Source organism: Pyxicephalus adspersus, chromosome 12 (genome assembly GCF_032062135.1).
Source record: "Pyxicephalus adspersus chromosome 12, UCB_Pads_2.0, whole genome shotgun sequence".
In the NCBI taxonomy this organism is placed as follows: domain Eukaryota; kingdom Metazoa; phylum Chordata; class Amphibia; order Anura; family Pyxicephalidae; genus Pyxicephalus; species Pyxicephalus adspersus.
In genome coordinates, this window is record NC_092869.1 from 38133147 (window position 1) to 38159761 (window position 26615).

The following is a 26615-nucleotide window of genomic DNA, read 5'->3' on the forward strand; positions in this document are numbered from 1 at the left end:
TTGAATAGTAAGAATGGCGAGCTTATGCTGCGCCAATTTTACAGCCTTGGTATATTATTTTTTCACCTGGTGGACACATTTCCTGTCTCAGGGTGACAACATTCACCCACTGTATCTATAGAGGTGCACCCTAGGCTGTTCTCAAGATTTGGACTACAGACACCTCCTTCTCTGCTCATTACATATTAAAGCAAAGTTTATAGTTAAAAGCAGAAACTGACATTCACTGATTCACAATCATACACCCGTTTTCTAGGTCCATGTGTTTCAATGGCAAATTTTGATTCTCTACTAGGAAATGTTACTGTAAATATCAGATTCACTGCCTAATACCAGACCCCTAATTGCCATTCAGATGGGGTTCACATCCACTACCCATTCGGTATTGCCCCTGGCACTGGTGGAGCTTTGGTTTCCATTACCGGCATGTGTTATTTTCTCCACATTCCTGACATAGCTGAGCGATATCAGAAAACAACAATAGAGGTGTTGGAACCCAAATCAGACTGATAAGAGAGTAAACCTCGAACAAGACTCCCATTCACAATTGTTGAGTCACTTGCTTTGACAAATGGAATTATTAATAGGCTATTTAACAAAATGCCAACTAATTCTGGGCAGAATTCCCAGCATACAGAGCTGGGGATGGAAAATATTATCCAATAATCTGGAAAGATAACAATGGGGGATTTGTAAAAATAAAACCTTGATTTGGGGCCGATCTACCGTGTTCATGGTAGGAATGATGTTTCTGGAGATGTTCCCTAGGGACTAATGGGGAGACGTTCTTGTCTTGACTCATACCCCCTCCCCCCAGATGCTTGTTCCTTATATTAGGGGCTACATTGTAATATTTTCACCATCTTCATATTGATTTGGAAGGATGGTCTCATACCAGCACCAAGGATTCATTATCAGATATCTGAACTCCAAGCTAATTTGGCCTGGCCCTACCACCTTAATAGAATATTTAACTTTGTTCAATCCATAAGATTGAAGAATTAGGATTGTAAACATAATGATGACAATCAGATCAATTGACAGCTCTTTTCTGTGAATTACTTATCTGCTACATAATCTGTATTACAGTTTAGCCAATCTTGGGTCTACAACAATCACAATTCTCCCATGCCAGGTAGGCACTGCAAGCTAGAATATGCCTCAGCCTCCTGCCTGCTGATTGGATGATAATGGAGCAGCAGTGCACATTTGATACCACCGTAATCTACAGAATTAGACACCTATGTGCAAAGCTGTGATTGGCTTGAAGTGCTGACACAGCCACTCCCAGTGCGAGTTTTGGGGTATTGAAATCAAATATACAGGGTATATGTTAAGACTTGCCTAGCATGGACAAAGATTATCAAATCTCTTAAAAGTAGCAAAAAAAACATTGTGCACTGATGTATTTTGTACAGGCTTTTTTTTGCACTGGGTGTTTGTTGTGTTACATTGCTCGTATCCTAGTAAGAATGTGCTGATAGGATAAAAGAACTTAGAGGTGAGCTCATTAGTTTTTGGCTTCTCCATGCAATGTCCAGTCCTAGGCCGGACCTGTATGTGTAATTCAATGTCAGTAGAGAAAAATTAGGATTGCGACCTTGCCATTTTAGGGCTGTTTATCTTCACCTTTGTATTAAAATTCAAGATAAACTTTTTCTTCCTGGATAGAAGTTCCAGCATGCAATGGAACATGTGCACAAGTCCCGGCCAAATTAAAGTCCCAATGGAGTTCCTATGTGAGAAGGACATGCTCAACAGGCGAGCATGGAAAACGCTCCTCAATAGCCTATTGTTGCCAACATATTTAAATAATTAACAAGGGGGCTCGTCTGAGCATTTCTGCCCTCCAACGGTTCCTAAACCAATCTGAAGTATTTCTGAACAGATGCCAAACCTGGAAAACAAAGATTTCTATTCAGCGCAGAGATCCTTGGTGGAGAGACGCCTAGGGAGACGCAGAGATGCAATTGAAATTCTAGATTCTAATTTGAAAACAACATTTGGTTTTGATATTAAAGCCATCATTGATTATTTTCTTTCATGGTTCCTCATGAAATAGATTGGCAAATATAATTAGTGTGATCTCGATTGCTCAGCTTTTGCAATACTTGATAGTAAGAGGATCAGCGCACTGTTACTCTTTGCTGCACCCAGTTGTAAGAATTAGGCCATGGCGTTTTCGGAGTGCGGCTTTCTTGAATAGAAAAAAAAGAGCTTCATAATTGGGGGGAAGCCTAAAACTACGTACACACATCAGATGGTTGTTGCCGGAGACGGTTGTGCTCATGTCGGGCGAACATCTGTATAGCAGTTTACCAATGACGTTCATTATTTCATCAATTGAGAATGACTGCTGAGCAGGAAGGTCAAGGTTAGGCACCAAATAGGAGGTTAACTCTGACCACCAGGCATTTGGGTTTGGCCTTGTCACTGGGTGGGGGATATAAGATTAAGCACATGAAAGGAAAAGGTTAGTATGAGTCATCCAAAAAGGCAGCACTATGGGATTCCAACATTGGAAATGGCAAAATCTGAATGCTGGACATGCAACTTCTATGAGTTGTATGACCCAGCTCTTTTCCAATCATCGAACAAAGAGAATTCCCTATTGGAGGAAAGTTAGACATGTACCTATCACTGATTATATGGCCCAGCACTCCTCCAATCATGGAGCTACTCCTATTTTAAATGGAAATAATGGTTGAGCTTTATAGATGTTCTTGCAGAACTTAAACGTGTTATATATGCTCCAAAAATCTCCATAGAAGTACACAAGACATACGTAATAAGTTCTGTCTCTTTCCCCTAGATACACCCCCCACCACCACCCGTTTTTACCAGAAATTCTCAGCTAGGATTTGCTGAATAATTATATATTATATCAATAATAATATGTTATATATATATTAATATAATATATAAAAATGAAGCAGTCGGCTTCAGCTGCTGCTTTCCAAAAATTATTTGCAAAAGCAATTTAGCAAATACAATGTAACATTATTGTTACTTTGTATTTTTTTTAATCATATAAAATCAAAGGATTGACCTTAGTTCTGCATATGATATTAATTAAAGCAAACCTACAACAAAAAGAAAATGATTTTAATTGATTCCTATTACCTATTAATAATATATGTTTAACCATACAGATCTGTGATGATCCCTTATCCATCTTCACAGAAGTCCCCCATGGAGCCAGCGAGAAGAAGGCACCTTTCTAGGTCGCAGCGATGACAGGTCCTGGACTAGCTGATTATGGCAGAAGCTCACTACCCACAAACAAGTTTAAGGCTGGATAGATAAAAAAGAATACTTATTCTTTGCCAGATTCCCTCATATATATTTTGCTGTGTATTTAGCTGTTTGTTTGGACTTCAGCTGTAAAAGAAAAAAAAAACATTACACGTATAACAGTATTCAGCTTACAAAATGATGAGTTGCTATTGGCAGTAGTTTTTACTTCCTTGATATACAGAATTTAACAGCTTGTGAAATGAATTTATGACAATGTGCTCACCCAATTTACCCAACAGTATTAACCTGTGTCAGTCAATATTAATCCTCCTCAATTGTCTATAAAAGCTGCAAGACAGACAATGAGATTGCATATAATAGTTCAACAACTTGTCTCTTCCTTTGATCTTTTAATTGCCTCCCATTAAGACTTCTTCTTCCTTTCCTTTATGCTACAAAGGCATTGCTATAGGATGTTTTTTGCAAGTTTTTTTGCAGCTTTAAGTATGAAATATATATAAAAACTTTATCAGTAAAATTCAGAATAAACTTTTTGGTAATTTTAATCAATTGATATCTGCTGTGTTTATTAAAATCATATAGTGGGGATTCTCCAATGAAGGTCGTAGTTTAGGCTGTTTCTCTTAGAGGGTGATAATGCTCTGTCCTTGTATTCCCATTGTGTTCTTGTGTTGTCACGTGGGCTTATATTCATCATAAAGGATCAGAATCATGTGTGGGCATGACCTATGTTGGAATGCATGCAAATGCAATCTGCACCGGAACACCCAAACCTCCATACTGCTATGGGGTGCATTTTATATTTGCATAACTCATCCTACAGGCAGACACAAAGGTAATTAGCAGGAGGAGGCAGGGTGCTCTGATATCTTCTGGAAGCTTTGCACAGAACCCTATTGACCCTCATGTCAGCCATGATCTCGATGTAAAAGAAAGTATTTATTTAATAAAGGATGGGTGGGGGGGGGGTAGCTCTTTAGTGGATGTCAGCAGATGCATTCTATTTAGTAAAACTAACATGCAGATATGTTAATTAGGTTAAAGGACTTATATATAAAGGGCTGGATATCTTACAAGGCCATCTATGCCATGGCCTAGGGTACCATGACCACTAGGGGCATGATTTTTTTTCGCTTCTTATGCCACTCCTGCTCACTATTATATCTGACCCTTTACCAACTTGTGTAGCCATGCCCTTTTGCTAGATTCCCCAAATATCCTGGATATGTGCCAAAAGGCAGACCGTGTATGGAAGCAGCCAGTGCACATGTACAAGCACAAGATGAAAAAGTTACACCCAGGTGAATCGAAGACAGATCACTGGTGCAGAAGGGTGGCACATTTTATTTGAAGCCCTGGATTTTGTTAAAAGAGGGGAAAAGAGCATCCAGCTATCTCCTATTCCCAGATTAACATTCAGGTGATTTACTGGGGGCTTTACAACCACAAAAAGACCTCAAATATTGCTGCAGGGCTGAGTTTACTCCCTTGGGTAGTATTGAGGTAAATATGAGACCTAAGTATAAAAGGTCTCACGGTTTTTCATGTACAGGTCTTAGGGTCATGATCAAGTCTTTTGCCTTATTCTCTTATCAGCCTTTTGGCTAAGATCAAGTGTAGTATCTGTTCTTGTCATTTCTATAGCAGGAACACCATGGCGCCTTGGGGGGACACTGAGGTTAGTGCACTCTAGATTAAAAGACTGGAGTGGGGAAGTTGTAAGGGGGCAATTTCCCTAACATCGTCTGCTGAAGGGAGCTGGACTGCCATGATCTGGCCTAGGAAATGTCTGCGGGATCATGGCAGTCCAGCTCCCATCAGCAGACGATGTTAGGGAAATTGCCCCCTTACAACTTCCCCACTCCAGTCTTGGTTTAGGCGGCCCAGGGGTGCCTTAATCACTGTGAATTTTGTGTGCTGAAATGCACTGTTAATATTGCAGACACGGAACCTTTATTTGCACTTCTCTTTTACAACCCACCTCGTGGTCGCGGCCTTTTGGCCAGACCGGTGGAATTTTTCCATCTGGCCGATAAGCCATTTATGGATCCTCCATGGCACTTAATTATTATTTTTTGTCTACGTATGTTCACCTTTCACCCTATACCAGACAAGTAAGGTGCTTGTCCTTTTGGCCTCACCTGAAAGTTAGGTGTGGAGAGGGCACATGGTCTTCTGGTCTGTGCTCTCTAACCCTGGGTCTCTCTTCTGGAGAGCCCTTTGCTCAGTTACTGGTGAAAGCCTGGATCCAGTCGACCCTCTAAGGCAGTGGTCGCCAACCTTTTGGAGCTCACTTTTTGGACCACTAAATTTACAGACTCCAGACCGCACAAGTGCGGGGAGCTGTGTGTCACTCAAAGGGGAAGAAACTTTCCCCAGAGTGACGTCATGATGTCAGAACCCACCCACACCAGCTCAGATCTGCCATAGGAGAGTGAGAGGGTTGTGTCCTGAGACACAACTCCCCCACCGTCCTGAGCCTGCAGTCCATACGGGGGACATGGTCCGTAGTTCTGGCTGGCATGCCCTTCCAGTTGGGCCCTTCTCCTGACCACGCTGGGGGGCGCACCAGCCAGAGCCACAAACCACCAAAATTTTTTCATGGACCACCAGTTGGTGATCGCTGCTCTAAGGTATTGGTACCACCTGGATTAAGCCAGGTGGGCTCATGTTTTGGAAGCCTTGTCTCCTGTTAGTGGGGATTCAGGCAAAGAGGCCCTCGTCCCTTTAGGTAAGGGGCCTTGTGCAATTTTTTGTGTGGTATACTTGCGCACTTCACTTTTCTGTTGCACCAGGTTAAGATTGGATTGTTTTTAGGTCACCTGAAGATGTGCTTGCACACAGCGGATCTTTAAAAAAAAAAAGTTTTTCCTTTAGGTGGGGTGTCTGTGGCACAAGTGAGCTGGCCTAGAGGAGAAAAAGGTATAAATCCAGCCTTATATGTATGTATATATATATATATATATATATATATATATATATATACAATTTTTTTATGTTTTCATTCTTCGGATAACAGCATTACTTTAAAAATCAGAGCAAGTTCTTCAAGTTGGACACCCCCTGCTCTCCATGTCACTGGCACCTTGTAATTCTGGCCTTTATACAGCCATAATAAAGGACTGACTTGCTTCTATAACAAGGTTTTCCCCCCACCATCTATGGAAAATGAAAGTAGCAGCCAAAACTGAAACTCTACAAGCTGCCCGAAGCAGAGTTGACTTTACGTACATTTTTGGCCGAGCTGTGGAGACCACATCCTGGGATAAAGTAGGTTGAGTTACGGAACATGGAATTTGTTCCATCTGTTTAAACCGTTGTGCTTGTTTCTAGGATGGGAATTCAATCTTTTCAAGAAATGAGGTCATCAAGCTCAAGAAACTTGAAGAGGGAACTATTTTCTTTTTGCAAATATGCAATAAAAGCCCTTTAGAAGATCCACATTTCCTGACTTAGCTTTGGAATTTGTTTTTTAGAATACCTAGAATAAGTCCTGATTTATGAAAACTGAGGACAAACAGGGTCATTATTTAAGCACTTGATAAGAACTGCACCAAGATTGGCTGCCATAGGCTACAATGGTATGTCTCTTTTCTGTAGGAGGATGTAGGAGGACTGGTAGCAGAAATTACTAGCAAAGGTATTCTGGGGGTTGTATGCCATGCTTTTCAATGATGCCCTTTTGTAGCTGCTCTGCCCTTCATGTCATGTAATTATTGTAGAAAAATAACTGCTAAAATGCACTGTTGGGAAAAAAAAGATGCAGAAATTAATTTTGTGTTAAGAAGCATGCTTCTACCTTTCTACAGATGTTATAAAATTCATGCCCAAGAAACCAGTCACTATTATTAATATTATTAATATTATTAAACAATATTTATATAGCTCCAACATTTTACTCAGCACTGTACATTAAATAGGGGTTGCCAATTGCAGACAGTGACACAGGAGAAGGAGAGGGCCCTGCCCAGAAGAGCTTATTATATTGAAAAAAACTTCAATACATTTCTTTGCCTTACCTGAAAAAGCCAAATCCACCTTTGTGCCTCACATGCCCCCCTCCCCTCCCCCCTAGACACACTGCAGATCCTATGGGGAGGGGTTCAGCAACAGGGGCAGAGCTGTCAATCCAGAAACACAGAGTGGGAACCGGTATGTCCAGGTGCTGATTGACAAGTATGTAAACTAGCAGTGACAATGCAGATAGCCACAGCCCCTGCACGGTCTTCATAAAAGTGGCAACTCTGCTCTGAATGCAGTAGCATTGCAGCATCATTGCCACGCCATCACTTTAAGCTTCAGTTGCAGGAACTTCAGTTATTTGCAGAGCTTTGCACAGGGATAACATGAAAAAATACAGTGAAATTTAATAAAGGGTGTTGCCTCACATTTGTTTTCCATTATTGATAAGTGGCTTGTATGAGGGGGTGCTGAGAAGTTCCTGGCTTTGCCCAGAAAGAAGAGAGCCAGAGTTATGAAATAACTGATTTATTCAACATGTTCCCCCTGAGATAGATGCACTTGATACAGCGTAGTTGCAGCTTTTCTAGACCGTTCAAATAAAAGTCCTTTGGTTGGGCCGCAAACCAGCTCTCAGCAGCATCTTGCACGTCAAAAAAAGTCCTCAAAACGTTTCCCCTTTCAGGTGTTTCTTTGAATTCGGGAACAGATAGTCTGAAGAGGCCAGGTCAGGTGAGTAGGGGGATGGTGGACCAATTGGAAACCCAGGGTGTTCAATTTGGCAGCCACAACGCAGCAGGTGCATTGTCCTGGTGCATTGTCCTGTAAAAAAAGGATTCTCTTTGGTCAAATTTGCACAGCGTTTCGTCTTTATTGCCTCCTTCAGTTGGTCCAGGAGGTTGGCATAATACTGTCAGGTGATACTGGAGCCCTGTGGTAGGTTGTCCACCAACAGAATACCGTCTTTGTCCCAGAAATGGACACCATGACTTTTTTGGCCAATTTCTGGGTTTGGAACTTCTTCAGATGCGGGGACCCGCTGTGGTGCCATTCGTTTGACTGTTCCGTGGTTTGAGGATCATAGATGTGGAGCCAGGTTTCATCCTCAGTCACTAACCTGGCCACAAAGTCCTGCGCAGCTTCAAAATGGGCCAAAACGGCTTTGGATGTTTCAACTCGTTCCTTCTTCTGATCACTGTTCAAGCTTTCGCTTAAAGCTTGCACATGTCTAGGATAGTGGTGATAACAAGCCCAACACACTCCCGTGAGATGTCAAGTATCTGGGCTATCTTTTTTGCGGATATTCACCGGTCCCCAATAATAAGCTCATGGACAGCATTGCAGGTTGCCGGGTCAGCTGAGGTTGGGGGGCGCCCACTGCGGGGCTCATCCTCAACGGTGAAATGCCCGGTCTTGAAATGAGATATCCAGGTATGACAGTGCTGTAGGAAGGACAGTTCTCCCCAAGTGTGATATCTCAGTGTGAATGTCCTTTGCTGACTTTTCCTGGAGAAACAAAACTTCATGACGGCCCGTAACTCCAACGACGTGAACTTGCTTGTGTCTCTGCAATTACAGCTTCACACTAAAACAAAAAACAGTTTTAAGAATCACAAAGACCTGATATTTGCACAGTTACATACTAAGATATTAGGCTGTCATATGCCCCCACACTCATTTTCTATTTGATCTGGAAGGGGGCAAAGCCAGGAACTTCTCAGCACCCCCTGGTATATTATATATATTTATGGTTTAAAGTACACCCCAACATACAAAAAGCGATGGGTTCATGCTTTTTTTGCTATATGGGGGCCTCTGCACTCCTTTTCAATGCAGTTCTTTTGCTAAATTTAGGAAAAGTCCAAAGAGTGGACGGAATAGCCAAATAGATGTTAAATTTGCTGCTTCGTCCAACCCTGCTAAAATTATAGGGACCTTGTAATGATTATGAAGCAATGGTTAAATCTGCCACCTGCAACCCCAATTGGACTTTGCAGCCCTGGGGGAAAATGCAACATGGTCTGTTTTTGGGCTCACTTCTGAGTGTGCAATGGTTAGGCCTGAGAACTGGCACATATGGGTCGGTGAGCAGCTTTGTCAATCCCGAATCAGGTTATTTGTTTTCCTCTGTGCAGGTAACCTTTCAGAAAGCAGATGGCAATTCCAATGTATGTTCACATGGCTCAACTAGCGGACTATCAATGTGGGGGGCATCCTGAAGATAAGGAACAAGCACCATAATAAAAAGACTTTGTAGCTTTAGCCTTACTTTATTTTTACTGGGTTGCTTGTAACAACACAGTTATAAAAGCACACAGATAAAAGAAAGTATGCCCATAAAATATAGGATTAGTGTCTCTAAAGGGATAAATGCCAAAGGAGTGCAATGGCTGTAAAACAAATAAATGGTCAGCAATGGCAGCCCATATATTTATTTTATCTGAGGTTTACTTTAGCACACCAGGAGCTATTGGAAGCTCTTCATTGGAGATAAGTCTCCCTTTAAATGATTGTACTGTAGCAGCCACAACAGCTGCAGAGTTTAGATCAAGAAAGAAAGTTGCTGTTTAGAATTAAAATGCTTTCAAATCCCAAAAATTTCTCCAAAGTAATAAAAGTTCTGCACTTCATAAACACTGTAAATGCTGTATGTTTTCATAAACTGCAATCAGTAGCCAAACAAATAACTGGAAAGCAGATGAGCAGATGGCAGCTACCGCCAGAAAAATGGAAAACACAGATCTTGGCCAATGATTGCACAAGAATAGTGAAGACAATAGATAATGGAGACAGCTTCACTCCTTGTGAACTGGAGCAATAATCTGGCACATGGATTTGGTCATGCAAGTGCTAAGGGTGCGGTCCAAGCTATCATCCAAGACATGCGAAGAATAGTGGAAGGATTAGAGTTTGGAAAAACAAAATGGTATTATACAGAAAATGTAAATTGTAACTCAGAAGTGATGTGGAAAATGTATTGTTTACCTTTAACCTAAATTAGAACTAAATGCAAAAAATAAAAACTGTGAGCAGCCAGGTTGTTTGCCGATAAAACAAACTTTCGAAAACTTTTCACATGCCCGGCTTAGTTACAATGCCAGATATGGCTGCATAACCCACATGTCATTTTAGCCCTGCCAATCAGGATAGCTGAAGATCCCTAACCCAGAAGAGGGCCCCTACCCAGTGTCCCTTGGGTGCTAATGCTGCAGAAGTTATTAAATCCTGGTGAACGCCAGGATAGGGGTGTCCTGCTTGCCACTTTCTACTGTTTTAAGTTAACAGTATGGCACAGTCCAGTGCTTAACAACCATCAGCCAACAGTATTCCCCACTGTTTTCATTACTAACCATTGATCCCAATTATTAGTAGAGAGGATTTCCATTGATTGATGGATATTAGTGGCAGGAACGGTACTGGCACATCTTAGAGAAGATAAGAAGACTTCGAGACAATATAAGACTTTACAAATTTTCTAATTGAATTCACAATGCAACATTTTTAAAATTTAGGTGAATCTTGGGTAAAACATTTAGTTCAAATGTCCCCTTATTTTCTATCCTTGTGTGAGTGGGCAACAGTACGAAAAACCGAGGGAATCCCCCCGTGGGCACACTCAACTCAACCATTCTACTTCTGAGAAACCCGATAATTTTCAAGTCTCAGGGAACCATCTGCAACACCAATTTATTGGGGCCAGTGGGAAAAAGGCCTCTTAAATTGGTGGCCAGTGGAAAGAATGATCTCCTACAGTGGTGGCTGGAAACACGCCTTCATAGACAACTAAAACATTATAAGAGTCATGCAGATGGTATGATGTTGGCCAAATGATGTTGGCCCCAATGTTTTGACATCACTGCTGATGCAAGCATTATCAAATGGTAGGTCCATGAGCCAAAGTTCGAGGAACCCCTACCATTCTCTGGAGGAACCCTGATTGAGAATGGCTGCTCTAACTCTTCCTCATTCTAAGTGCTAAATGTGATGAGTTCACTTTTAAGCTATTGTTTGTGCTCAGCATGACAGAAGCTCTTCTATTCCAATGTGAAAATGTCACAAATAGTTGTGTACAATAAAAGACGAGGCCATGTTACCTCCCGTAATGAGATTCCTGAAATAATCCTCGCTTGTACTTCTGTCTGAATTTCTGCAGGGTTAACAATGACTAATAGGGGCCCACACCTAGACTATGCAAAAAAAAAAAGGGCTGCTGATAAATATAATCAGATTTGTGTTGGGGAAACTGGTCTTTGGGTGTAGTTGTATTGTTATTCAGAGAAGGAGTATGTAGGCGACCAGTAACTTGTAGCATCATGCATGTGCGAGTCTTGATGGAGGTGGCACCGTATCCGGGGACAAAAGCTTCATTCAAACTCGCTTGACTTGTCTGGCCTGATAAAGACACCTACAGGAATCATTTCTAAATCTGCCTTCATCACAGTGATGTGTGATAGCAAACAACATTCTAGCTGTTCTCGGATAATGAGGGTGATACGATGAAAGGGGCAGGTGAACCTACATAGGACCTACTCCATGTAGAGACTCCGAAAGGACTCCTTGTCCCCAACCACTTCCCTTCCTGACGCATAAGTGGACTCCCCCTCATGACAAATGTCCATACAACTCCACATTTACCTGGTCAACTAGAAAATTATCAAGAAACATAAACATCTTACCCATCCTGTATTACCCTTGTGTAGTCAACCACTCTGCTGTTATATGTCCAGTCCCATGCCGCCATCTTGCAAATGAAGAGCAAGATTAGACACCAATTTGCACTGAATTCTGCAGCTTTGGAATATGTGCTGTAGAGACCATCCATCCCTGTGGCATTTAACAGGATGTAGTAGGCAAATAAAAACAATTTATATTAAAATAAATAAACTTTTGGTTAAAAATTAAAGCCCAGTATTCTAAAAGACGAATTGTAATCCTTTAGGTATAGGTCTGCTTTAGGCTTTCCTGGCTCTAAAATGGGCAACCAAACCACCAGACCCCAAACCACCTGTAGGACCATCCAGATTCTAACATTTCAGTGGACAATACCTTCAGGCATTCATTGATGATGATGTTCATGAAGAACAGACACTTTCAGCACCAACAAGTCTGTGAAGGGTCTCATTAATTCAGATTGTTAGTGCTAGTAGCATATTATTATTATTAAACAGGATTTATATAGCACTAACATATTACGCAGCACTGTACAATAAATAGGGGTTGCAAATGATAGATTCTTACAGACACTGACACAGGTGGACAGGACCCTGCCCTGAAGAGCTTACAATCTAGGAGGTGGGGGAATATATACTACTACAAGTCCACCATGCATGTGATAGGTGAGATATTCGGTTCAATAAAAAACTATCAACTCTAATGCAGATATATTCAAAACAGGGATTTCCCAATCAATATTTGATCAATGTATTTGGAAAGCCTGTTTCTTTATCATCATTTGGTAGAAAACACACACTGCCACTCAATGGGAGTACTACTCATAGTTTACACCAATAACTCAGCTCCCATTGGCTGTTAGGGATGTTAGGGTCGGAATAGGATTGGATGTTAGGGATGCTTGCATCTGAATGTTGGATTTGCTGTTCAATGGGTGCACAATGGAGACAATTGATATTGATATCGATGCACCCAGGCTAGGCCACCTTTAGTCAAAATCAATGGGACTGTAATGTGTTTTGTAATTTTGAAGAACTTCTAAGCAGCTGAGCTTCTGAGAATATACCCCAGCATTTATTACCCAATGGGAAGCTCAGTCACTATAGAGCCCAATTGAGTTTGAGTTTAAATTAGCTTCCTGGGACATCAAAACTAAAGAAATGCAAACTTTTCTACTCAACCTAAGTAAAAGAACCTTGCAAAAGGCTACCTTTGTTGTCTGTATGGAAGCATTGGTCTCTCTGTATAGGTGCTACACACCCCTTGCTTTGTCAGTATGAGGAACTGATTGCAGGCCTATGGGTCTGACCTGGCAGGAGGGGTGTGGAACCTCTGCAACAAGACCACTGATTCCACAGAGTGCATGGGTGTGAGTTTGCAGCTGCAGGAAGATGGAATTTTCTTCTAATGGCAGGGTTAGACCTGCCTCAGAATCGAGCGATCACCTGCTGTTCCTGGTGGATGGTATCTTACTACTCGGGCACTTGCACTGCTGCACTGGTACTTTAATAACTGGTGGCGGCGAGTGGTACTGGTACAGCTGTCGCCCCCATTTATTCTCTATTCAGCTGCCACAGGGGAATCTTGTAGCCACTCCCCCGAGGAATCAGTTTGCTGGCATGAGGAAGCAGTAACAACACCTCAACCCCATGGCCATCAAATCCGAACTATAGTTTGGCTTTTTTTAATGTGTGATATTAAAATGGACCTAAAATTATAGCTTGCACCTTACATATGACCGGACAAGTACCAAGATGCAAAAACCCCACATAGGAACTTGTAGAAATCCATTTACAAAGGTGAATTTGGTGCTGCAGTCACCGTTGATACAGAACACGTTCACATATTACAACGTCCACACAGATGAATGTAGGGAATCGTTCTAACCCATATAATACACACAACAACTGGCGGACTGCCTTCATGGCTCCAGAATTATAGTGTTGGCTCTCCGTCTCCCACATTTGCATCATCTGCACAATCCACAAAGCCTCATATGGCGTAAATACTCCCCAGGGAACATTAAATTACTGGGAATTTACTAATCCGTGAACTGCCACTGTCCACAACGGCTCAGAAAATAACAGTCCTTCCAGGAATCTGCCAACACATCAGACTACCTCCTATGTAACCCTTAACAATGAACTTTTCCTATTTGTTCCCTTTTGATCAGCTAAGTATACCAATGGATGTGTTTTGTTATATCTGCTCCAAGTGCGAAAAATACCCATTGTTCTTGTGATCCCACTTCTGCTGTAATGGGTTACAATGTTTCTAGTTTTCTATGTGGACTACAAAACACTGCCACGCAATGTTATGGTAAGGATATGTTCTATAATTCTAACACACTTCTTTGGTGACAACGCTGCTTTGCCATTGATACAGTACAGTTACTGTTGTCACTATAGGACAGGAAGTGTGTTACTGGTAGAGTCAAGTTTAAAATACAAAAAATGCACTGCAGCTGCCTCTATATTTCACTTTTTACTTTTTTTCGTATGTATTTACTGGTTTGCCAAGTTAACATGAGGGCATCAGCCTTCTCTCAGAGCTGGGTGGTCTTGGATGATGCAGATGATATCAGTGCAAATATCTGCAAACTTACACTGTAAATGCAGGGTGCTGTGATGATGTCCATTTAAGGGGAGGGACTATGACGCCCAGGAGATACTTCAGGTTTAACTATCAATGGGCGTCATTCAGCCAGAAGACTGAAGACATCTAGTGGTGGAAAAGAAGTACTGAAGGTGACGCCTATAGACTGACGTTGAGTATTGCAGCAACAAACACTTTTAACTTTGTTATTTATTAACTATCAAAACAAAACAATTACCCAGAGTCCTGTTTAAATACCAGAATTAGGACTCTAAGGAGCATAGGTATTAAAATAATGTCAAATCCAGGCACAGATTTTGCCATTTATTGGGTTACATTTTGCTTCCCTAGGTTCTGGGGTGAATTCTCTCCCATGCATATGCTAAATCTGCAGAGCAGTGAAAGTGTCCTGGGCTGATGTTGATGTTGTACTTTCCATTTGCATTTTCCAGTAGATGGGGGTAAGAAAATTAACCAAATTCTGCTTTATAAATTGCATTAGAAGAATGACAGCTACAGAGTTATTCATGGATGCCAAATGACTCGTCTTCTCATCTTACTAAACAACCTTTGCTGTGCTGATTTGTCCTTCCTATAGGTAAGCCCTGCAGTAAAGGACTATGAATAGCATTGTGGTGGAGTTATATGTTATTTTATGTGCTTTCCATGACCCCAGATTTAGTTTTTTTTTTTTTTTGTTAAATAATTTGTCTGATCCTCTTAGGAATAACCACATAAGATATGAAAGGGATAAAACACATTTCCTTATGGTTTGGTTGATTTGATGACCTCTTTGCCCCCATCTGACCTCCTCCCTTCCTGGCCCTCAGGGACTTCTACAACATCATGTTTGTCTCCAACCCTGTCACCACTTTTCTTTTCAGCTTTGGTTAGAGTAGGGGAGGGTTATAAACCCATTCAGATTACTTTTGCTGTTTGTGTCGCATTGGGAAAATCTATCTTCACTTCTTGTCTTGAAGAACAACAAGAAGTGATAGATGTCTTCAACATGAGGGCAATCCCTGCTTAGACAGTAGTCACCAGAACAGGTCAATGCCAACAATTAAGATTTGGGTAGAGAATATGGGGGTGGAACCAATCCAAGATGAACCTAAAAATCAAGGGTTTGATGTTCTTATTGTGATTTGATGGAAGTGGTGTCATCATGCCAAGATCAAAATAGGCCTTCAGAAAGAAGGTTATAGGTGCATTTGATTTAGGTAGATCTCCTAATTATTTGCCTTTGTGTGCTTTTATTCTGCCCTAGGTGTCCTAAGTCTGATGGCCAGAGCCATTTAACCCACTTCTTCTGATCCCAGATCATCATGGATCCACCCCAGCCTAGACAGTTACAAGTGAAAGTGCAAAGTGATGAGATCTATCTATCTATCTATCTATCTATCTATCTATCTATCTATCTATCTATCTCTATCTATCTATCTATCTATCTATCTATCTATCTATCTATCTCTTCTCTCTCTGTTTTGATCTGTCTTTTTACATGCCGGTAATTGTCCTTCACCAACACTTCTTGACATGACTTCCCGTTTATCACTATAAATCAGATCATAATAGCCCACTGCATACATTCCTTTAAGCCCTCATCTGTCACTTTCAACCCCCACAGAGACTCGATTATATAAAAAAAGAGCTGCCTACGAAAATAGAAGACAAACAGGAAATCCACGCTGAATATTTCACTGGGAATGTATTTTGATGTTTCATGTGATATGTGGAAAATCCCAGCGAGGGTTGCTGAGCTTGAAGAATTTTGCCTGTGGGGCAGAGAAAAGCTCAGCGTAACAGCCAAGGGTCCTATCGGGCGGCCAAAGACAAAATCCAACCTGATGGAGGAATTTATTTTTCCAGCAAACAATAATAAAGCTTGATCCTGACAGTAATATCTTCCTCCAAGATTTCTGTTGAGGTTCATGTGGAGGAAACTAAAAATGATTTGTTTATTCCAATATAACTAAAAAGTTTTCCACCAAATAATATTCTTTCTCAACTTTGCATTTTCATGCATTCTCTGAGATTTGACAAATCAGTGTACAGAGAAGGGGAGTAATCGGACAATCAGAATTTGCAAGCAGATCTGTCACTTAAAGTAGACCTAAACAAAAATTGTCAAGGTATAAAAAAGATATACAAAACTATTATTACCTATAAAATACCTTCTTTTTGGGGAGTTAACCTCCCTTTTTTTAAAAAAAAAAGGTACGCCCCTATCTTTCTGTCTTTATTGCTACGGTGATTGGAGCCCAGAGCCTCCTGGAATACATTTGTCATAGATCCCAGGAGGCTTCTGGCTGCTCCTTTGGCGCATGTCCGATTTCGGAGCTTTTTTTCGGGAAAATAAAATTGCCGATACCACGCATGCTCCCTAAGATTGGCGCTCTTTTTTTTCCAGTTTACCGCAGGCTAAGCCACCCAATCCTGCGCCTGTGCAGTGCAATATCGGGGGACGTAAGCAGAAGGCAGAAGGAGAGGAAGGAAGATGGCGGCACCCAGCAGACAGATAACAGGACAGCGTAGGACCCGATCGAGTTAACCTCCGCAGGGAAGTTAAATTTGGCTTTACAATTGGACCATATAGGTCCTTATTAATCCCTGTGTTGCTACTTTGCTGCATATTGTTTCAGACGCTACACACAATCTCTTACGGTGGCACTCTGCCCCTTGCTGTCTATTTAGAATTTAATAAAACTTTTGTCCCTGCTCATGCAAGCTTTTTTAAGTGTTTGCACTTGCAATTCACAAAAAGAATAAAAAAAGGGGGAAAAACAAATATTCTTCTCTTTCAGGCTTTTGCGGTCAATTGCAAAATGCCTGCACAGGTTAGTAAAAGCGCAGTGGGTGCTGACTGTGGTTGCTTCTGAGTATCGTTGGTCTAAACACCCCTACAACAGCTGCCAAACTGCAATGGCCAATCAAGCAAACTGCAAATCACAGCAGCCTCAGCGCTCAGTTATAACTACTTGGCTTCTTGTGTTGTTTCTCTCTCCATCAATCTGAGTTGAGCCATATAATGCAATATATTGGGCCAGCGTTTCTCAACCAGGCTTCCTCCCGATGGATATAGAATTTCTCTGTCTTTCTGTAGAGGTAGGTGTGGAAGTGGTAGCCACCCCGTGATTTAGTATAATACTAGGAAACAAGAAAGATAATCTACTAATAACAAACTTAAATCTGTGGGGATACTAATAACCACCAGTGGATACTGAACAGACACTGACTTCCCTATATTGGGAGCATGAATAGTTCACTTACTTTTTTACTGAATGGCCTTTTGCCAGTACTGATCCAATATCTACACAAAAACCGTCTTAGTCCCAGAAAGCCCCTGAGGAAGCCTTATCACGCAAAACGCGTCAGCTGAATCAAACTGGAACGGTTATCCTATGATTATTGTGTTAGTAGAACGTTGTCTAGCATGAATATCCCAACCCTGTGATGATGTACCAGGCTTGGCGATATACAAGGTGATTGCTATGTAATTATTTATGAACCAGTAATAATTAAGAAGAGGGGTGCTAATCAAACATCTCCATGCAAAATTTGGCCCCTATACCCTGATATGTATAATTGTAGGTTGAAATAAAGAATGAAAAGAAAGCCAGGGTGTTTCAATTGAGGTGAAATATATTCAATAAACAGTTTCAAAAAGAAATGGCAATATTATGTTTACAATCACAATATTTACAAAGGCGCTAGTTCCCCCCACCAAAGACAATATCGGGGGGGAAAAAAAAGCAAGACCATGCACTAGACCAGGGGTCCGCAAACTCTGGCCTTTAGGCCAGATACAGCCTAGCCAGTAGTTCATTCCGGCCTAACGCCCCCCAACTGATCCGGAAAATGCCGGCCGGCAACCCGCAACTCCGGGGCCTCGGGTTGCTTTCCGGATCTGCCAGGGGGCGTTAGAACTACCGGAGCCGTCGGAGCCCCAGTGCTGCCTCCTTGCTGTTGCTCCCCTATTTATTCTGCCGCCGTAAATAGGGAAAGCTCCCTCAAGGTAAATCCCTCTCCTCCGCAATGCATACGGAGGAGAGGGATTTCACTTCAGTGGGCATTCCCTGGTGGTGGGCAGAGCCATTAGGACAAGTCTGGCCTAGTGTGCTCCCGCCCACCCTATAAATAACCTTGTGGCCATTAAACTTTGCCGACCCCTGCACTAGACAATAAATTACTGCTGGATTTTATCACTATATAGGTAAATGGAAGTCTTGTGTCCCGATGCATTTCGCCTACTTAGGCTTCCTCAAGGGAACTTTCCCCCTTGAAGTTGTCTTTGGTGGGGAGAAAAAGCACATTTGTATATATTGTTAGTGTATACATAAGAAAGACAATCATTCCTTCTTTTTGAAAATGTTTATTGGATATATTTCACCATAATTGAAACTCTCTGGCTTTCTTTTCATTCTTTACTTCAACCTACAAATATGTATGAACCATTTTATCAATGCATAATTAATTTTTAGTCTTTTTCCTTTTATTCCTCTAGAAGTTGCTAGCGGTTCCTTGAGACATGAGCAATTTGTGCCTCTCAGGTTTGTTACCAATGATCTTTTTGGCTATCTGTAAGGGTGACATTGTTCCCAATGGGAATGTGGATACAGTAATTATAAAAAGAATTCCATGAGATCTGAAAATAAACTTTCAAAAATAAAAACATTTTACATATATGCTTTGATGATAAGATACAATTTGTGTGTAATTATACCACTACTGTATATGTGATGTCAGCAATTTATTCATGCAGCGCTGTAAGGGTTCACTTTAATTAAAGGAACTTCACATATTACATGCAAAACCTGATATTATGTGAGTACACTGACAATTTCTTCCTTGATTGGGGAGGTGAGCCTGGAAGCAGATGCAGTACAAAGGTTCCTAATAAAGACATTTATATCCATAGGGATAAGTTATACAGAATTACTTTTGGCATTGTCACTTCCAGGGCCAGGTGAGATGGGGTTGGCAGCAATTCTGTATTCTAAACATGGAAGGCTGTCTCAGCAGATATTGTACTATATACAGCAGTGTGTGCAGATGTCACAAAGTCTACACTAAGCAGATCTACACACGTATATACTTAGTGAGTCAGTACAATGTGCCGTAACCCACTCCAATACTAAGTTCACACTTTGCCATTCCCATGCATTATATTACTACAGTCCTGGTAACTTGTGTTTTGTTAAGACAGCCTATTCATTTCAAGTTGCCAACGTACAACAATGGAAAAAAATGGTCCTGTAGTAGTTTTTCTGATGCAGCACAAAGTACAATAGCCCTCATATTACCCAACCCAGCAGATCACAAAAGTGTGTTGTAGCCCTGAAGTTTTTATCTAACCAAAACTTTTTTTTTAGAAGTATTTTATTAGTTTTTCCAAAACATTAAAACAAAAAATACAAAATCCTATTCAAGAACTGTGGAGGGATTTGAAGGCAAAGCACAGGAGGGGGGGGAACAAGGCAACCAAGGACAGTGGTGGGGGGTTTCTGGAGATCAGAGGCGAGCTTTTATCCTGATCACAGAAGCAGACATGTCTGCTAATGTAAACTAATTCTCTGATGACAAAAGGGGCCTGCACAATGTTGGTAAACAGGACAGTTTGGGCTTTTTTCATACAGTAAACATGGGGTCATCATGAATCTTCAAACACCCATGACACATAAATTATGTCTTGTAGTTCTATGAAATGCACATCAAAGTTAGCAGCTAAGGTGTCATTTCTGAGATAAAATCAATGCATGGAATGTCAAGGGATTCATTGTAACTTAAATGGGTAACAAAAACAATTCAAGATTTTTTGAAATGATGCCAGTTAAACCATTCTTAGGGCCCTTTCATACCTGCAGTGGAAAACTGCATATGGTTATTATTTAGTTATTATTATTAATATTATTGTTAAACAGTACTTATATAGCACAAACATAATACGCAGTGCTGTACATTAATTAGGGGTTGCTGATGACAAAAGAGGACCCTACTCAGAAGAGCTTACAATCTCTGTGCATTCCTTCCACAAGCAACTGCATATCCAAAAGCGATTTGTTGCTTTCTCGAACAGCCACAGTCACATGCAAAAGTGGCCACCAACAACAGCCTTTCACTTGAATAGGAATAGCTGGAACCATGGAGGAGTTTGTAGCAGAATGTTGCATTGTGCAATGGCTCCTAGAAATACAAACAATTGCATTATGATTCTTTATTGGCATAAATCTTCTTGGCAAATCTTTGTGGCTGGAGCTCCATTGCCACCATTTAAATCTGAGTTGCACTACTGAAATCATTTTTGAATAAAGTGTTTGTAAACACCAACAACATCTCTTTTATGTTGGTGGTAAACACTTACTCAACCCTAGGTTGTCCTAAGGACAAGAACATACTCCCTAAATGCTATATATAAATAAAGAGAGGTATTCTGTAGCCCTGTCTTAGCATGACAACACTATTCTTATATTGAAACAGGAAGAGGATGGAGCATTGTCACCCTTGGAGTGGAATATGGACGTCCCAACAAGATGGGAGGTCTAAAGCAATTAAAAAAATGGGAGTCCGATGAGCATGGATATAAAAGTAGATGTGGTCCTACATAAACATTGTGATGACCCCCAGGGAAAGAAATGATCACCCTAAGCAATAACTCCCAGTAGTCCTAGGGCCAACAAAAACCCCTAGGCCCTAGCTATAACTCTCTCCCAACCTCCAGTGGTGCATTTTTGTGTTTTTTATGTTTATATGAAGTTCAGCTTTAAGGGATTTGTTATCCCACTTTTAACTAAATAATTATTATGCTGTTCAATATAACTGCACCATATTCCCATTGCTCCATCCCTTCCTTTTTTTTATACATCCTTCCTAATCACTGGCTGCTTAAATACAATATCAGCCACACAAAGAATCTATTGCTTTCAATCAGCCAGACCTAGCTGGGAGATGTCTATAGTGCATTGATCCATAAGATACAGCCATGCCCATGGCATCCAGATTCAATTTTAATGCTTGGAAATTTGCACACCTATTCAGTCTACACCAGTGAAAGAAATTAAGTTAAATCTTCACCTTTGGAGTAACATTGAAGACAAACTGGTTGTAGAATTGTGAAAACAGAGATGTGCTACCCTCACCCTCCTCAGAGCCATCACTACAATTTGCTCCTTTTTGTTTTTTTTGTTTTTTTAACAAGGCGTTAGATTGGTTTATTGCCCCAATTGTTCCATTGGTAATTGGTTTGTTTGCTGACACCCACCCCAGCAGTTTCATTACTGTAAACCCAGATGACTGCCCCTAATTGCTGCATAATTACTTTGATTGATGGCCGATACCAGAACTGTCTAAATGGAAGCCAATGTTCAGGACGGTGGTGTAAAGCTGGGTGCAGGGTCTGGAGGTATCTGTGCCAGATGGACAGTTGTATTGGACAAAAGGCTTTGGAGCAGAGAAAAGCCCTGGGTACATCAATAGGAAAACAATTGGGTTTATAACTTGGCTGATGAATGGTGCCTTAGATTCGCCATGGATTGAGGTTTCATAGGTGCCCCATGCTCACCACATGACCAGGTTGCAGCAAAGTGGTTATGGAGATGTTGTGGGCATCTTCTGGCTGATTGCAAAAAGTGGGAGTGCAAAAACTCAATTCTCACTTTCTGCTTTGCAGTATCATACAGGTTCATCTGCTGTACTGAAATTGCTCACAGAAAGCCTTAGAAGCTGCAGCTGCAGTCAGATAGAGAAAATGTCCCTAAATCCCTGGCCGTCTGACAGTTGGGCCACGGTTCTGGCCGGTAGGTACACCCACAGCGGGGTCAGGAGAAAGACCCCGCTTGGGGAGGCGCACTGGCCAGAGCTGCGGACCATGTCTCCCATATGCATCGCAGGCTCAGGGAGGAGGGCAGGTTTTGTCTCTGGACACAACCCACTCACTATTCTTTTGCAGGCTTAGACCCTTTGAATGACACATGGCTCCCCACGCATGCGCGGTCCGGAGTCTGTGCATTTAGTGGTCTGTGACGTGCAAAAGGTTGGGGACCAATGAGATAGAGACCATTTGATTTCCTAGCTGGAGGACATTAGGTGTGATCTACCCCGTTACTCCTCAGCCTTTGTGCCCCTACATTTCCGTTCTCTCTTCAATCATGATGGCTCCGTATCACATGTGGGCATTGCCATAGCTCCTTGTTTTCAGTATGCGCCCTGCTGCCCCTCCTAGCAATTCTGATCTGAGTGTATTGCACAGAGATACACAAAGACCCAGTGAAGATGCCATTGATCTAAAATAAGGAAAGTCATGAAACCAGAAATTCCAATTGGCTGTGGCAGTCTATGCATGACTTGGGTGCTGGTTATTACCTGCTCAGATTTCCAAAAACAACTTACAAAAAATGTGATGGGGTATTGGTCAAATGGCCAATTTTCAGGGACAATTCTATTTACCATAACGATGAAGGGGCAAGTTCTATGTGATTTCAATGTTTTCGTAGGGTGCTCCAAGTTAGTGATGGATGATGAGTGAGTACCACATGTTTGGTTACCAGTTCCATATTCCAATTGGTCCTTGTTTTGGAAGTTCTTGCTGCTAATAAACCTTTCTTTCTTACTTCAGTGCCCATTTGTACCTTTCCCCATTGCTTGCCCAATAGCGCCATTGACAACACATTCAGGCTTGTCAGCAACAAACTGCATCTAGGGCAGATATGCTGATAAGCCCCCAAACCCCCTGCTGGGGCAACTAAGCATTTAATTGGATTTATCCAAGGAAAAGAGCTGCACAGTGGTGTGGTTCTATTTTTGCAGCACAGAGCATATGGAGCCAATGCTTGGTCTGTGCCATAACCACGGTAGTGAGAAGTGACACCATGACCGCATGGAGCACTGAGCCACCCTCAGCCTGGGATTCTTCTGTCTTATCAGCCGCAGTCACATCCTGAGCGATGACACTGATAAGCTAATGGAATCTATGTTTTTATATGGGGAGTGTGATGAGCAACCAAGAGGCTGGCATTCTTCACCTTCCAGGCTAGAGGATCAAGGAGGAAACCCATTGAACCCTTAACCATCGCCATAAGTATCAGACTACGAGGTTCAACCATTCCACACTCCAAACATTTACACTGAAGCTGATCTAAACCCAAGAACAAAAAAAACAATGTAGAACCTGTCTGATCTTTAGAAGTACTGGGTGCCTTGGCTTTCTTTACTGCAGAAGGGACAGACCATGTCATTTCAACAATTGCCTGTTCACAATTATTTAACCAAACTCACCCTGCTTGCTCCCTTGCCAGTGCCGATATTTTCACCTTTTCCTGATGGTTCTTTGGTCACCTTGATTGGCCAGACCAGAATGATGAAACTCCCACGCATGAGCACATGAAAACGGTTAGGATCATACGCTGATCTGCTCATGCGCGGCCCAATGTACATTATAGAAGGAAAAGGTTAAGATGATTGAGGTTAGGCAGGTAAGTTTGTTTTATTGCATGTCATGGCCATGAATGACCACAAATGCTCAAAAAAACAGCAGTGAAAAGAATAAGGCTTTTGGCATTTGTGGGCATTCCCATAGCATACATGGGTGCATTTCCCACTTCTTTGGGATTTAGTTTTAAGCACGTTAGCCAGGTCTTACTATCACCCGGTGACCATTAAAAGCCACATCTTCAGTCCTAGGATGACAACCCTTACTGAATAGATGAGCAGCGTTGTCACCCCAGGTCAAAAACACTATAACGACTACAGAACACTCCCACCTCTTTATACAGAACAAGGTATATGGAAGGGACATGGATTTTGTTATTCAGAGGAAAGTCATGGGTGAGCTATTAATGGCTGAGGTTGTAGCTTACAATGGGCCATGATACCCGAGAACAAATACCCCAATAGGTAATTGACTTCTTTCCCTGTATCTGATTGGCTTATTTTCCCCCAGGTCAGTGACCCAGAAGACATTGTAGGCAGAGGGTCTACATAACCAGTGCCCGGCTTCCCAGCTCTTCCCCTGCATTCAATCTAATCCAAAACATGAGGCTCCCTTTAAATACAATCACTGGATGAGCCCCCTTTCCAAGGAATTTATGGGTTTTGTATTTCCAGTGATGGCTCAGCAAGAACCAAATTGCTTTAATTAGTGCAGTAATTAGCCTCGTACTTATCTCTACACACCAATCAATTTGCTGCCTAATTGTAACTATTGAGGCAGCCGAGAGTGACGCTGAGTCCATTTTCCATCCTGGAAATGGTTTATTACTAAGCGTTGGCTTCTCTAAGCTGCCTCAGTTATATTATTTTAAAACAAGATCCAAACAGATATAAAAAGTTACAGAAAAGGAAATATACAAGTACACAACAATGGTATCTGATTTGTGCAATCCTGGAAGGGGGAAGGGCAGTGTGCTAAGCCAATAAGACTGCACTACACAGTGCTGTCAGTCTAACACTGGATGCTTCCTGAAAGGGGACAGGGCAGAGGAAGGCTGGAGGGGAGATTTAGAACTGTTATGACTTTGTGAACTGTATTGATCACTATATGTAGTAAACTGGCCCAATACAAATTTCAGCCTCAGAAGGTACAGGAGGGCTTCACCCACCATTTGAGCGGAACCCCATCTATGGACGTCACTTCTACAGAAGGACACCAAAACACCAAATTAGAAAATGCTCAACCAGAGTATTAAATATATCCAAGGCTACAGGTGCTGGGAATAAGTAAGGAATTACATACAGACAAGAGTCCTATGAGATATTGGATCTTCAGGAGGTCTACACTGTTAAAAGCAAAAGCACAAAATGCACTGGATGGGGGTAGACCAACTGCGGGGGCAAAAGGGATGTGATTTGTATTTCTGCCATTATTGGTTATAGGGACTCCATGTTCTGCGGGGGCAGAATCAGTAGGGTCCTTGTTCCCTCGGGTATCTTCTAAGACACTTCCGGGTTCTCTTAATGGCAGATTAGGGCCCCTTGTATCTGAGAAGGGTATGGAGCCCTCATACAGTGGCACACTTTGGACCTTCCTTTGCCCTCCCCTGGGCCCACCAGTAGGGCCTTTTTAAGAGGACGTGTCACCAAGGACATGTTCCAGACCTTTCCGAAGTGACTGCTCCTCTCCATACCACTAAAGAAGGCAATAATTGCCAATATCAGCCAGTGAAACTCACCCCCGACGATTTGGTTCATCACAATCATGATGGGTCCTGATACATTCACTGATGTCTGTACGTCCCCTATTGATATATCTTGGCATCAGCTACAAATACCCCCACACCTACTTCTTCTTCTTCTTTAGAACAGCGGTCGCCAACCACCACTGGTGGTCCGCGGCTCTGACAGTATGCCCCCCAGCGTGGTCCTTCTTACCCTGCTGGGGGGCGCACCGGCCAGAACTGTGGATCATGTCTTCCATACAAATCGTAGGCTCAGGACGGGTTCAGGCATCATGACGTCAGTTTCTTCCCCTTTGAGTGCAACACAGCTCCCCGCACATGCTCAGTCCGGAGTCCGTAAATTTAGTGGTCCAAAAGCTCGAAGAGGTTGGCGGCCACTGCTTTAGAACATTCTATCATTATTTTATTAGCAGTTTATTTTACTCCCTGGGACATCAGGCTGGTAAAAACAATGTGCTGGGGCAGCTGTTGGGAGCTCGGTTCTTTCATAGGAACCCCTCCAGAACTACATCTCCCAATACAGTCCTTTCCCCATGGAGCAGCTCTTTCCAAGCTTTTGACCAAAGAGGAACCCTTAAAGATTTTACAGGTCTCAGGGGGGTCAGAAGGTAGTGCCGTTTACAATGGTGACCAATAGGAAGAATGCTCTCATAGAATAAGGAACGGTGAAAGAGATCTTAGGTGTCATGGTATTGACTTATACTTGGAAATATTCAAGCACCGTAAAATCAGAGGTCAACCAGCTGCAGCTCAAGGAACCCATAGAAACCTCTGAAGGTACCCTAGGTGTCTGCAGAAGATCTTGAAAGTCAAAGTAGAACATTTGAAGAAACAGTGCGGTGGAGAGTGGGTCAGGGAAGGATTGCTGTAGTCCAGCAAGCAGGCATGACAAGGTTTGTGGGAATTTCAGTGCTGCAGAGGAACTGTGTTGTCGGCCTATACAGGAAGTTGGGTGCACACTGG

At 42.0% G+C, this 26615-nt stretch overlaps 1 pseudogene; it reads left to right on the forward strand.

Moving 5' to 3' along the window:
* Positions 1-4842: 4842 nt before the first annotated feature.
* On the forward strand, positions 4843-4951 carry LOC140342749 (U2 spliceosomal RNA; annotated as a pseudogene).
* Positions 4952-26615: the final 21664 nt, after the last annotated feature.